Here is a 15,713-nt window from a genome sequence, read left to right as displayed (position 1 = left end):
CAGGAAAGAAGCATGTGGGCTTAGAAAATCACCAGGGCTAGTCACATTCTACATGATCCTATAGTTATACACCCATACCCAGCTTTCTCAGAATCCCAGCTGCTCAGGTAGCTACTTCTATTTCTCTTCCTTTTCAAGTTCCATTTTATTTTCAGAGCTTCCCCCAATCCTTTTCTTGATTTGTGTGCACCTGTGTTTATTTCTTGCAAACTGGCATGAAATAAGATAGATTGGACTTGAGTAGTAACTCAAGAAGAAGTTCTGCACTGTCTCTAGGTGATGTGTTTGTGGAGTCACAATGTTTCAGGATTTAGACTTGATAGGGCAATTAGGAAAGATGCTGGGGGTCTCCTGGAACCAGAGACCAACAGCAAAGATGATGAGGAAGAGAAGCCCTTTGTGCTGGGCAGAAGAAAGTAGGCATTGGGGAAGAATTAGTGTTGATTTCAATCCAGACTTTGCTTTTACTGAAAAGAAAGGTGCATATGATAGGAGCTGGACCACAACTAATATTATAAATCAACCTAAGAAGAAGGCAAACTTTAATGACAAGATTTTAAAAAAAACAGAAGGATGATGAAAAAAGAAGCCAAATTTCAAAAAATAGTAGATGAGAAGGTAGAAAATGAGGGTTCTGTGAAGTAAAATTAAGATGACTCTGAAGGAGAACATGAGAAAGAGACAAAACAGAAAGACTCAGAATCGGAGTATTCATTAGGTGATTAAAAGATCCTCACCAAAGCAGATACACTGAAGGTGAAGAAAATGAAGAAACAGAAGAAAGAAGAGAAGGAAACAAGCTTTTGAAGATGCCTCTCAGCATGATGAAAACCTCACATTCTAGCACATGAATCTTTCTTGATCTCTCTTAAAGGCCGTTATAGCTCTAAGTTTCAAGCAACCTACCGCTCTCTGAAGGCCTTCATACTTGTAGAGCTATTAGAGAAAGATATCTATGCTAATGCAGTAACTGGGACAATTAAAACAGCTGTTTTACCCTTTCTATCTTGGAAGGGCAGACTCCCATAACCCATGTACTAGTCCAAGGATGAATGTTAAAAACTATCTTTGCATGTATTTTGAAAATAAAAAGCTATTATTAAAAAATAAAATTTTCTTTTAGTTCATTAGGATCTTATGATAGCAAAACCCATTAAAATGAACTCTTGTAAAAACAATAACAATAAAAACCTATTTTTATGTAAAAAATAAATTTTTTACATCAATATTTTAAAAAAGAAACCTGTCTGGGCCTTTGTGAATAGCAATATAGATGGGGTTCCATTCCTAAGGCAGGAATTCATTTGAATCTGAGGAGATGGGGAAACCATTGTGTCAATTCTTTAGACATGAACTTTTACAGGCTATGTAATGCTATTCACCCAGACTAAGAAGTAGGCTCATTGTATGCACATCCTTTTAGGGTTTATGGGATTGCAGGTGGGATTGCTGAATGGAGCCTCTCTCAAACACTGTATCTGGAAGCCCTAAGGGGCTTCAAGGATGAGCAGATTAACATCCTGGGGGGCACAGATGAGGCAGCTTGAGAACTAGATGTCAAAGATGTCAAAACAGTCATCAACTTTACAGTGCCCAACACTATCAAGCATTATGTGTACCTGGTAGATAGAACAACATGTCCTGGCAGGACTGGACATTCTGTCTCCCTGCTGGGAGAGGAGGAATGTAAAATTTTGAAAGAGATTGTGAAATCAGCAAAAGCACCTGTGAAAATCGATTCTATGTCAAGATTTAATCTTAAAATTCAAAGACAAGATTGAGAAGATGGAAAAAGATATGTTTGCAGTCCTGAGACAATGGGCTGAAGAGAAAGAGATGCAATACTCAGAAGTTCATGTAAATGTGGCAAAATGACTCTTATAGAAAAGGAATGCATCTGGTTCCTGAGTGAAGAGGAGAGAAAGAAGGAAAAAAAATCGCCAAGATCCCACAAAAATTTGACTTGGTTTTGAAGAGGGGAAAAGAAAAAAGTTTATGAAGGTCTCCAAGAAAAAAGGGAAAGTGACACCAGAAGAAAGGTTTTCATTTGAGATTCTAAAATCACAGATGTTTGCTGAGTGATTGGCAACAGGAATCACTCAGCAGAGAGTGATAGGGCCAAAGAGCATAGAAGCCATGCCTGAGGAAGAGCCAAGATGAAGCAAAAGAAGGTAAAGAAATCTGTGTAGATGAGAAATTTACCATCTCAGAAGAATGGAAACAAAAAGGATTACTCTATCCAAGGAGAACTAAACACTTCAAATCTAAATCTAAAGGGTGTAAAGGATAGAATGCTATTCATAGAATCAGGAGGACTTGAGTTTAAATTGTTGTGTCACAGTTCCCTGTTATTGTCCTGACTCAGTTTCCCCAATTGTTCTGCCTCAGTTTCCCTGAATTGTTCTGCCTTGATCCCTGTAGTTGCAACCCCACCCCCGACCCCAGTTCATTAAGACTGATATAATTCAGGGCTACCTACTCTAAGGTTATAAATTGTCAATGTGTAAACTCAAGATAAGGGGGAGTTCAGACTTCCTGACTCCTAACTCCTCCTAACTTCTCAAGAATTTATGGTCCTACCCTCCATTATGTCATTGTTCTTCTTTATCCCAACTTAACAGAATGTCTGGTGCCTCCCCTCACCCTGTCAGAACTGGATTGATAGTCTGTTCCCCCCTTCAGTGCTCTGACTCTGTCCCTACCTCGGTCTACCCCTGTAGCTGAGCCACGTGTGTATATATATTTCATGGGAAGCACACATTAGCTGCTGGATGCTTTGGGCATCAGCCCTGGGGACAGCATCGCCCCAGCACAATCTCTCCCTTTCAAATAAAATATTAAAACTCTCTAATCTCTATCTTGCCTCAGTTTCGCCGGCATTACAAAATCATGACCTCTGACGCTTGTGACCCTGAACAAGTCACTTAACCCCCATTGCCTACACCCTCTCCCCCCAAAAAATCCAGGTTCAAGAGGAGGAAGTAGCAATAGTTACCTGAAAAAATACTTAAAATTTTAATTCCTTCTCTAGGGGAAATATAATTTCATTGTTCTTTTTGATTGTAAAAATCCTCTTTAAAAAACTTTATTAAACAGTTTCAGTAGTTTGCATTAAAAAAAGAAAAGTTGGAAAATCGTAAGGCATGGATTGAATACAGTATCTGAATAATTTGAGAATAAATAGTCTTAGCTAGTTTTCCCCAGGGCCACAAACTTAATAGGGAAGTTTATATATCAGACTTTCACACACATAATAATTTATTCATGATTTCAGAGCCTGAAACTTTTTTGGTGACAGATCTGTAACATTTTAAGTGTATCTGTAAAACAGAGGCAAGTTAATATGTATATAAATAAGCTTACCTTTATACAATCAATGTCCTCTTAAAATAAAGTACATAAATCAAATATTTATAATTTGAATCACATTTTAAATATACTAAGGAAAGTCACAATTTAAAGAAAAACTAAGGTGACACTGCTTTAGTAAAGTGAAGAAGTTTTTTCGGTAATATAAATAATCATCCATTAATTGATTTTGTAAATTCTGATTTGACTAAGAATTTAGAAAGACTTATTTGTGTTCTTGTGGGGAACTATAATGAATAAAACAGTGGAGAATAAAGGATATACCAACATAAGAACCTTTATCACAATGTTAAATGCAATGGCTCATGGTGGAAGCTATATAATTCCAGAGCCAAAACTAAAGCAGGATGATAGGGTCTTTACCCCAAGCATGCTCATATTTAGAGGTCATTAGCAACACTTGCAGGAGAAGCATTAGCAAGTGAGCTTATCATTGCTAGCTACAAGATGGCACACTAGTAGCAACACTGCACCTAAACTGTTTCTTAAGCTGTGGTGCTCCCAAATAAGGTATGCTTCAGACCATTTACCCTGAGTTTATTTTGTGCTCCTTGTCCCACGTACAAAATGGCTATTTGTTTTTCTATGTGTTTTCATAATGCTAGTTCCTCTAAAGACCAGAATTTGGCTCCTCACTTGCAGGAAGGAATTGAGAATGAATTAGATAAACCCAAAAAGCTCTACCATGATAACTCATACTAAAAAGAAAAAAAAAAAACATAACTATGAGGAACTTTTCAGTTCTACTCCCATTTCCAATATCCTAAGACATTGCCAGTGAAACTTAGTTGGAATAGCATTAAATGAAATGTGATGGCAATAGCTTAGCTTCCCTCTGATAAATTCTAATCAACAAAAGAACATTTTATAGGTAACATCACTCAACACTGGCATCTCTGGGTTATTCAGTGTGATGTAGGAAAAAAAGGGTCAGAACCATGGTACAGTGGAAAGAGCACCTGATCTTCACTCATCTCTGACATTTCAGACTTGTCACATTGGTTATCTTGCTTAGTTTCTTTGGTTCTCAGTTGTCTTCTCTGTAAAATGAAGGGTTGGACTAGAGAGCTTCTGAAGTGACTTCCAACATTATATCTCTGATACTGTGAATTGGCACTGATAACTATGATTTTTGGCAAGTTAATTAAAGTGATAATATCTGGATATCGTATTGTCTTGGTAGGACAATCACTTAAATCACTATTTAAGAAGCATTTATTAGGTACTTACTATGTACTAGGCACTGTGCTATATGTTAGGGATTCAAGAAGAGGCAAAAGGCAGTCCCTGTCCTCAAGGAATTCACAATTGGAGACAAGAAACAATTATTTCCAAACCAGCTATATGTATAGGATAAATAGGAAAAAACTAACATTAAGAAGAAACTAGAATTAAGAGGATTGGAAAAAGCGTCCTATGGATGTGATTTTAGTTTGGTCTAGAAGGAAACCAAAGAAACCAATAGAAACCAATAATAGGCAGGAATGATAAGGGAGAGCATTCCAGGTAAGAGGGACAGTCAGAGAAAAATGTCTGGAATCAAGAGACAAAGTGTCTAATTTATAGAACAGCAAGAGATTAGTGTCACTAGATCTAAGAGTTCCTGGCAGGGAGTAAGGAATGGTTGGTTATTGTCCTTTGTTCTTAAAAAGGATTAAAATGCTGGACAACACTATGCTGGAGTCAAGGTACAATGTATCCAATGGTGGCTGATCAGACCAACATCGGCTTGGAAGGTTATACCCCAGGTCAGGCACAAATAGTCCATGAGAACATTTGGAGTGGAGATGCCTCTAAATTTGTACATCTCACACCAGGAGGTAGCAGCATAGTCCTCAAAAGGCTGCTTAGACACCCAGGAACTGCCAAATTCTATTGCTGCTTCCAGTGAGAAGGTGACCAGATGGCCTGGGCTGCCTGTGTGCAGAGTTGTGATTACAGTTCCCAGTGTATCTGCAGCTGCTGCTGTATCACTTGCCTGTTGCCATAGGAGGCAGGTAAAAAAAATTAAAATGGCTTGGGTAATTACTTTTGATTCATGCATAAATTGGATTTAAGTGAGGCAAAATGAGGTGAAGGGATCAGCCTTTCACTCTTCCAGCTTCATTACAGTCGAGTGGCAAGAAAGTCAAGACAATTGGTGATGATTTGGGCTGTAATAAATGACCCTGGTATCTTCAATGTCTAACCAAGCTTCAAGCTCCAAGAGCTCCACAGCACCTGCTTCAGTTGCCTTCATGTCTGTTGGAGCAACTTGTTCTCATCTGTCCATTCCACCTGGGGAAATCTTCACCTGCTTGGGGACCACATCCCCCTATCTCTCTGGAAGCTTTGAGATCCCTTGGCTACCTTCAGCCTGGTTTAACCTGTTGGCAAACATTTTATACTAGTGTGTGGCCACTGAACCTACTGTAGCTTCTTAGAACCACAGGTGAGAGTTAGGTGAATCACGTGGCCCCTTAGGGTGGAAAGTATCTTTGAAAAGGGTTTGAAAGTCCTCACAACATTTTATATCCAAGAGTAAAATATAAGAAGACTAGATAGGTAGGCAGGGTGGGGCTGGGTTATTAAGGCCTTTAAATGTCAAAACAAAGAATTTTGCATTTGCTCCTGGAAAGTTTGGAGTTTACTGAAACTGGCAATGTTACAGTTTGATCTGTGCTTTCAAAAAATCAATTCTGGAAGCTGAAAGGAAGATAGACTAGTTTGGGGAGAAGCTCGTGGCTAGGTAACCCAGCAGAAGCCTAGTGTAATAGTCTGAGCATGATGTATTAAGTGCATATGTCAGATTGGATGGAAAGGAACATATTAGAAAGATGTAACAAAGGCAAATTTGACTGATATTCATGACACATTGTATATGGGGGAGTAAAAAATAGTGAGGAATTGAGAATGACATCTAAATTGTGAATCTGGGGGACTAGGAAAGGATGTTATGACTACAGGAAGTTTGGAGTGGGGTACTTAGGGTAAAAGATAATGAATTCAATTTTAAACTTAATGAGTTTAATATATCTACGGGATGTCCAGTTCAAAATGTCTGAAAGGTAGTTGGAAATGCAAGATTGCAAATCAGCAGAGTTTGGGACAGGATAGGTAGATTTCAGAATCATCAGCAGGGAGATATTTACATCCATGAAACTAAGAATATAAGAAAATGAAATAGCATAGAGGAAGAGAACCTAAGACAGAATCCTGAGGGATTCTTATAATGTGCATCATAGACAACTATTTTGTGGTTTAATTTCAGGGGACTTTTGATTGATTTCCATTCTCCTTGACCTCTTTGCAACATTTGATAGTGTTGATCACCCTTTCCTCTGGTATATCCTCTCTTCTCCAGGTTTTCATGACATGGATTTCTTCTGAATCTCCTTTCAACTGCTTTTTTTGAGTCTCTTTTGCTGGTTCATTGTCCATGTTGTACCCATTAACAATGGTTGTCCCCCCAAATTCACTTCTCTTCCCATATTCCTATTATTTTTTAGACAACCACCATCCTTCAACTTATCCAGACTTGAGATTTGTGGCTCCTTACTCCCACTCATTCCACATATACAATCTGTTGTCCAATATTTAGCATATCTACCTTCACAACATCTCTCACATATAGTCATTTCTTTTAATATAGCTATAACCTTAATTATAGTCTTACCATTATTTCTCTATGTTACTGAAATAACTTTTTTTGGGAAAAAAGTTAATAAACCAGTTTAAGAAAAACAGAATGAAAGAACTTATACAAATTTAAGTACATCAGAAAAAACACAAAAGTGAATGAGCTCTTTAGATGAGATTAAGGTAAAATCTCAGCTTCACCAAAACATAAGACTCAGAGTCATCTAAATAAAAGTTTCTAGAGAGTCAAATTGCAAATCAGAGGTATACAGAGAAACCAGTTTCCCTTACATGTCCAACATATTTTGCTTTTTTTAAAAAAAATTATTTTTCAGTGAACAAAAACTCACCTCCTATCATTGAGAAAGAAAGAAAAACAAAATTATTATAAACATATGTAGTCAATCAAAACAAATTTCCACATTGACTATGTCTAAAAAATAATTATCATTTTGTATTCTGAATCCCTCACCATTCTCAGGAGGTTGGTAGATTGTCTCATCACTAGTTCTTTGGAATTGTGGTTTATTATTAGTTGATGAAAAAACTAGTTGCTAAGTTTTTCAAAGTTTTTTTTTATACTATTGTTGTTATTGTGTATATTATTCTTATAATTCTTCTTGCTCTGCATAAGTTTTTGCAAGTCTTCTCTATTTTTCTCTGAAATTATCCCTTGCATTATTTCTTATTATTTCTTATATATTATTTCTATATTTTTCTATCATATTGATATATCATAACTTGTTCATCCATTCCCCAGTTGATAGGTTCTGCCTCTGTTTTTGATTCTTTGAATTCTGTAAATATTTTTAATTATTATTAGTTATAAGGTTTTTAAAAATTCATTTATTCTATTTTTAAAAATTAAATTAATTTTAAATTTTAATTTGTGGAATAAAACAAACATTTCCATAATAATATGATTCATGACTACACATGAAATTACAAATCTTTTATGCACAACTTGTTATTCCTTTTAAATATATATATAATGAATTATCATGTAAATTTCTTTTTTCCTCTTCTTCCCTTCCACCCTAAAGATGGTTACCAAAACATAAATTCACATGTGTATGTATATATGTATAGAAATATATATGTAAAATTATTCTATATGTACTTCTATTTATCAGGTCTTTCTCTGGATACAGATAGCATCTTCCTTCAGAGGTCCTTTGTGGTTTATTTGTGTATTTATAATAGCCAAAATAACTTATTATTTATTAAAAGTTATTCTTAAGCAATATTGCTGTTCTCTTAGTTCTGTTTATTTTACCCTTCATTATTAAGTGCAAGTCTATCTATGTTTTTCTAAGATCATCAAACTCATCATTTCTTCTAGCACAGTAGTATTCCATAACAATCATATATGCCATAACTTTTTCAGTCATTTTCCAATTGCTTTGGACTAATCCTTCCATTAACCAGCTCTCTCTGTTATTTTCCCCTTTCCCTTGTCCTTTTTTAATGTTTCCCAGTTTAGTGAAATGTATTTTTGTGCCTGTGTGTTAATTCTTCCCTCCTTTGATCAGTTTCATTCAATAAAATATATTTAATTTCTCCCCAATTATATAGTAAAACAATTTTTAGCATTTTTAAAAGTTTTGAGCTCTAAATTCTATCCCTTCCTTCCCTTTCTCTCACTCCTGCCTCTTGTATAGATTTCTATTTATGCACCCTGATTATGTGAAATAATTTCTCCTAATATTTCTCTTCCTTTTCCTACCCCAGCAGTGTTTCCCCCTTCTTTTCCCTTTCCATTCTTCTTTTAATATGATCAAGACATATCACAAACTTTCCTAGATACTTTATCTAATTAATTAATTTCACTCTTTTACCCCTGAGTATGTTAGAGTTCAGAAGGGACGCTTGTATCACTTCTTTATATTAGAATATAAACAGTTTGTCTTTGTTTAGTCCCTTATGATTGTTCACTCATGTTTTCCTTTTTATGTAGCTTTTGACTCCTGTGGTTTTGTTTCAAATGTTTCTATGCAATTCTAATGTTTTCACCAGATATTTTCAAGAGGAATATTTGGAAATCCTCTGTTTCTTTAAAAGTCCATTTCCTACCCTGGAAGATTGTACTCAGTTTTGCTGGGTAAGTAATTCTTAGTTTTAAACCTATATTATTTTCCTTCTGAAATATCATATCCTATCTGCTCCTTTATATAGTAGTGTAATCCTGAGTGTGACTCCTTGCAAGGTACTTAAATTCTATCCTCCTGGCTGCTTGAAATATTGTTTCTTTGATATAGAAACTCTGAATTTTGACTATAATATTCATGGTAATTTCTTTGTGGGATTTCTATCAAGCAATGACCAATGGATTCTTTTTATTTCTATTTTGCTCTCTGGTTTTAGAAGATCTGGGCAGATATATTTTATGATTACTAGAAATACAAGGTCTAAGCTCTTTCTTCATTTTGGCTTTCAGATAGTTCATTAATTCATAAATCATCTTTCCTAGATCTATTTTCCAAGTTAGTTGTTTTTGTAAGTGATATATTTTCTTCAGGCTTTTCACTTTGTTTTAATAATTTTTTAGTTGACTTATGTAATTCTATGATCCATTTTTTTGATCTATTCTTATTTGGCCCAATTTTCAAAGTTATGGTTCCTTCAAAGTTATGGAAAGGTTTTGTATCTCTTGTTTCAAGTTATTTATTCCCTTTCTAATTCTTTCTTCTATAGTTGACAGTTATTTTACATTTTTCTCCCTCTGGCATTCTCATTTAATTTATAAAAATTTAAAAAATTTCTTGTTTCATCTCTTCCAGGAATTATAGATTAATTCAGATCCAATTATAGTGAGTAATTTCTTCAAGCTGTATTTTTTCTTTGTTTGTAAATGTTTTAGAGTAATTTTTCTTCTTTTTTTCTTAGTTTGTGTATTTTGAGGAAGGCTGTTACTCTACTGGGTTTTTTTTAAGTGGAATTCTTTTTTTGTTTGTTCATTTTCCCATCTTCCTATTTTAGTACCTTATGTTAGAGCTGGACTTTGGACACTTATGAAGGGAAGAACTAGACCAGTTGTCCTGTTACTTTATTAAAAGTACTGAGCGTTGTGTTAGTTCAGAATTTCAGGGACAACTTAGGCTGGGGTTCTAAAAACTTTCAGTGTTCATGAAGTGATATGATGCAAGATAAAGTCTTCCTGATCTGAGCTCTGCATCTGTATAGTAGTGGCTGCTAAATTGTGAGTCATCCTGACTGTGACTCCTTAGTATCTGTTTTTTTTCCTCTTGGCTCTGCAAATTCCTCTTCTTTATCTGGCTTAGGCAACAACACCTGTTGGGTTGTTCCATTTGAATTGAAGTAGATTATTTCTAGACCCAGCCACTATTTAGCAGATGGAAAGCTTCTGGTTCAGAATGATAGAATTGTAGGCTTTCTGTTGGTCTAGGATTCCTGGCTTGGTTGTTTCTCAGCAGGTTTCAGACTGAGTTGGAAGTTGACATTACGATTACACTCCTCTCCTGGGGTCTGAGCCATATAGCTTTTGCTTGCTTCTGAATTTTCTTCTTGCTGTGTACACAGTCTAGGACCCATGACAATTCCTTGCCCTGGAATATCATGGCTCCCACCTCAGATTGCCCCAGATCTATGACCTGGAATTGGATATTAAATAATAGAACTTCCTGTTGGTACCTCTTGCGGCAATGTATAGAAGTTTGGCCTTCTCTGTGCTGGATCTGGGATCTTTTATTACCTAGTTCACAGCCTTTCCCTATAATCCTGGCCAGACACTATATCTAGTATCTACAGATCTATTTTTGTCTCTAACTTGGACTGGAAAAATGAGTGTTTTTTCCTTGGATTTCCCAATAAGGATTTGTTTTGGCACCTTTTATAGATCTGTTTGAAGAAGCTGAAGTGGGGCAAGCTCACTGTACTTGTTTCTGATACTCTGCCATTTTGATTCCAGCTTTAGGCAATAGCCTTCTACTAGGTCTTCTTGCCCCAAATCTTTCCATAATCCCTCTTCCACTAGATTACCAAAGTAATCTTCCTAATACAATTCAGAGCATGTCACAAAAGAATTCAATTAACTCCAGTGGTTTCTTATGTCCTAAAAGGTCAAATTTAAACTACTCTAATCCCATCTAAATATCTTTACAATTTGCACTTTCCTATCTCTTTAATTTTCTTTATTCCTTTTCATGAACTGTACCAGTTAACTACCCTGATATACTTGCTATTTTTAGTACTCTTGACACCATGCTTTTACTCTGTTTTTCTTTCTTGGAATGCTCTCCATCATCATCTCTGTCTCTTCATTTCTCTAGATTCCTTCAAGACTCAGCTCAAATTTCATCTTTTATGGGAGTCCTGTTTCCATAGCCTCATTTGCTAGTATCTTCCCCTTCCATATACTAATTATACATTTTGTATATATTTTATTATTTATTATGATCCTCACTGGAATGTGAGCTCCATGGGAGCAGAGATCATTGTTGTCTCTTTTTTTTTGTATGCCCATCACTTAGCAAAATTCCTAGTATCTAGTAAGATTTATTAAATGCTTTTAGACAATCTGACCTCTCTAAGTCTCAATTTCCTCATTATAAAGTAAAGGTAGTTACACTTGTACTACTTATCTCCTACGATTAATATAAAGAAAATGTCTTGAAAACTTTGACATGCTATTTATTTTTTCAGACTCTTTTTTTTTATTAAAGCTTTTTATTTTTAAGACATATGCATGATTTTCAACATTCATCCTTTAAAACCTGGTGCTTCCTAAATTTTTCCCTCTCTTCCCCTCTTCACCTCTTGTAGACAGCAAATAACCAATATGCTAAATTTCTGTAATTCTTTAATACATATTTCCACATTTATCATGCTGCACAAGAAAAATCATATCAAAAAGGAAAAAAAAAGAAAAGAGAAAATAAAATGCAAGCTAACAACAATAAAAATGGTGAAAACATTATGTTGTTATATTTCAACATATTTAACATGTATTGGGCCACCCATCATCCAGGGAAGGGGATGGGAGAAGGAGGAGACAACTTGGAACAGAAAACCTTGGAAAGGTCAGTGCTGAAAAATTACCCATGCACATATCTTGTAAATAAAAAGCTTTAATTAATAAAAAAGAGAAAGGGAAAAATAATGAAATAAAATAAAATAAAATATTCTTCTTCAAGCCATGACATGCTATTTATAGATGAGCAATTATTAAAGGTACACCATAAAGGTTATGGTACCTGGACCTATCCGAAACAGACTAACCAATTCCTTTGTGACATAGTTTCAGGGTTCCTGAGCAGGCCTTGAATCCACCCAAATCTTATTTTACTAGCTGTTTGATGTCTGAAATACTATTGTCTTAGCTTTATCATTTTAGTATGAAAAATTGAGTCTCCCTTAAAATACACCCACACATACACACTCTGAAAGATTAACACTATATAACCTCCTCACCAAATGGGAAGAAGGGTGTGAAGATACAGACCTAGAGATAAATGGGACCTAGAGAAAAATTTTGACTTTCTGAGGAAACATTTGCCAACCTCCTAGGATAAGTGCACCACTTTTTGGAGACCACTGGACTAAATGGCCACAGAGCATCTTTTTATTCTAAAGTGTTTGCTCAAGATGCTGAAGAAAATATTAGAACAGTGGAGAGCAGCACAGATGCTTAGCTTTCTGACAGCTTAGCTTTCTGGAAGCCACTGCCTGTTTCTCCTTTCCATGGCCTGAGTCCAATACAGATTGTGCCAAACAGTCAGGGAGGCAGATGAACTTAATTTTTTCCTATCTAGCCCTGGCCCCTTCTCCCTTGTAATCTTCTCTCTCCTCTCTCATTCTCCCAGCCTGAAAATGTCATCTTCCATAGTTGAACCTTGATTCCCAGAGACCTTCTCTGACATTAAGGAATATGACAATTAACCAAATTTTAATAAAAAGTTTTTCATGGATGAGACTGAGTGTCATGATTTAGTAAGGGCAACCAACAATATACTTCTTTCATTTGGAACTTTGTGAGCTATCTTTTTCAGCTCTGATATTTATTAAAATCAAGAATCTGGATAAACTAAAAAGAAAATCATACCTTTTATCACTGTATTACAAAGTATTAAATCATGATATAGGCTTTAGGATGGTGGACTAGAGCTCGGTGTTTTTCAAACATATAGGGAAGTCAGGACTGATCATGAGCTGGGGCTTTTAGTACCTGTTTTCCTGAGGAGCACATATCATTTCTTTTCTCTTTGGTTGAGTTGAGATTTAATCTCACTCTTGGCTAAAGAGCTTATTTATTCTTCTATATTCTTTGCTATATTCTAATCTGTAGGGTTTCTCCAATTTCTGTCTGCCATTTTGCTGAATTATAGCCTTACTCTGTCATTATTCATGAAGGTCTTTTATGTAACCAAAGTTTGGTGGGGAGGAAATCAAGCTCCTGAGTATAGTAAACTAAAGGCTGCCCTCCTGCCTTGAAAGGGATCAGGGAAGTGACTTTTCATTCTGACCCCCTGAAGTCTTAGACTAGAAGGGTGGACAATAGATGTAATTATATGTCAATATGGCTCTTAACAGAGGAGATATAGTCTTGGTTTTCCTTGACTTTTTTTCCCATATAGTATACTAAATATACCAATATTTTCAACAAAGGCGGGCTATATCTCAGATATCTATCCATACCATTTGTAGGTTGTATTTATACTTCTAAACCATCTCATCTACATACTACCTATGTCTTACATATGTTTATATTTGGAGTAGTGTTTGTTTCTTCCTGATTAGGGTAAATAATAAAAAAAATTGGATACCATTGATTCAGTTAAAACTACATCTGAAAAGGAATCTCCCTGTTACACAAATGACATGCTGTTTGTCTATTTTAGGAATGCACATGAAGGGGAATATACTCTTTCCTAAGACAATTCATTTTATTTTTAGTTAAAGCTAGTTTAGATATCTCTAGGATATTTTCAGAGATTTTCCTAACATCAAGTCAAACCTGGACAGAAGTCTAAAGGAATGAATCAAACTAATTTTATGGATATTTTTAAACATTTATTATTTAGCAATAAAACATAGTCATTGTTTTCCAATGAAGACTGAATCGTGTCAGCTAGAAGTTGCGATTGTAATCTTGAAGAAACATTGTGGAGGCTGACAGCAGATATTTCCAGAGTTCTATGTAGGAGGTGATAGTAAAAGAAGTAAGAGTGGCCTGCTCCTCATAGGGATGCCACTTGGAAGCTAACATGGACATTTTCTCACCTGCTTTCTGGAGGTTATTGGACTTGACTGAGTGCAAAAGGAATATTAGGTTTGTAGTCAGAAGGCAGAATCCTGGGTCTACCTCTTAATATCATTATGGTTTTAGGATTAACTTTTTTTTAAACTCAGTTTCCTCATCTATAAATTCTGGGAGTTGGACTAAATAATCTTCAAGTTCTCTGCCAGTTTTAATTTATACTTCTATCCAACAAAGTCAGCTTTCCTGTTGAGGTAAAGGAATGAATAATATTAAAACAAAAAACACATCTACTTGTTAGCACTATTATATGGTACTATACACAGTTTAAATACCCTCATTGACTGATAGCAATTTGATTTTTTAAAAAGCTAAATGATTACATATTGGAATTGAAAGGACAAAAGGACAAAGCTTAATGGACTAACAATTGCAATATTAGTTCAAATTCTTTAATGGAAAAAATAAAGACATTTGCTTCCCACTGTGATTGGTTGCACTCTGATGGGCATTGTGTCCCAATTTCTACCTTCTCATTCTTCAGTCTTTTTATTACTTTCCACCATCTGTTCCCAAAAGCTGAAGAACATTTGTGTACAGACAAAAATTTTTCTCAAGTGAGACAACAGATATCAGTATCTAAATATTTTATACTTTCCAGGATCTTCCTCTTAAAAATCTTAAAAACTCATGCCAATACTTGATAATATTTCATTTTAGCAATCCTTAAATCAGTGAAACATTTACTTTGGGGGAAGATGAGGGAAAAATTGAGATTAATTTAGCCCTAAGGTTTCAAAGATCTAATTGCCCGTTATAAAATCAGTAATCATTTACTTCATATTTTTTGAATCATTTGCCCATTTTTCCCAAGCAATTTAAGAAAATGTTTTGGAGATAACTTCTGATTTAGCCACATGTAATATATCAGAATAAATTGCTGTTTAATGTAATCATTTCCCGTAGTGTGGTGAAGTATAAGTCTTAGAAACAGGAGTTATGATTTCAAGTCCAACTTGCCAGCTTATTGGGCATATGGTATGACCCCAGATAAATCTGTTAATGACTGAGCTTCAGTTTACTCATATGTAAAATGGGGTGACACTCAAACCTCCTGCCTTATTGGATTATTATGATAAAAATACTTTGTAAACCTTAAAATTCTATTCAAATGTAGGATATCATCATTATTATTAGTATTCTGGATAAAATTGTGGTACCTGGAGACAGCTATTGGTGAAATAACTTTAAAGAAAAAGCATTACCCTTTGTTTTGCTGTTTGTGTGCCCTAAAGATCACAGGACATTTCTATCTGACCTGCAGTTAAAATCTTCTCCATGTGTTGTCTCCTCAGTTGGAATGTGTGCTCTGGGAGAACAAGATTGTCATACTTTGCTGTATCTTTACTGCTTAATACAGTACTTGGTATACAGTAAGTTCTTAATAAATGTTTTTCATTTCTTCATTCATTCTCAGAGATAAGATAGCTTCATCTCCCTCTTGAGGTCT

The 15,713-nt window shown here is 35.3% G+C and overlaps 2 pseudogenes; both read left to right on the top strand.

Moving 5' to 3' along the window:
• Nucleotides 1–94: 94 nt before the first annotated feature.
• On the top strand, nucleotides 95–1,155 carry LOC116419024 (annotated as a pseudogene).
• Nucleotides 1,156–1,158: 3 nt separating this feature from the next.
• Nucleotides 1,159–2,353, top strand: LOC100921666 (annotated as a pseudogene).
• Nucleotides 2,354–15,713: the final 13,360 nt, after the last annotated feature.

Source organism: Sarcophilus harrisii, chromosome 1, assembly GCF_902635505.1.
Source record: "Sarcophilus harrisii chromosome 1, mSarHar1.11, whole genome shotgun sequence".
NCBI classification, from domain to species: Eukaryota; Metazoa; Chordata; class Mammalia; order Dasyuromorphia; family Dasyuridae; genus Sarcophilus; species Sarcophilus harrisii.
Note: the sequence above shows the minus strand (reverse complement) of the source record. Positions and strands in the feature narration are given on the sequence as shown.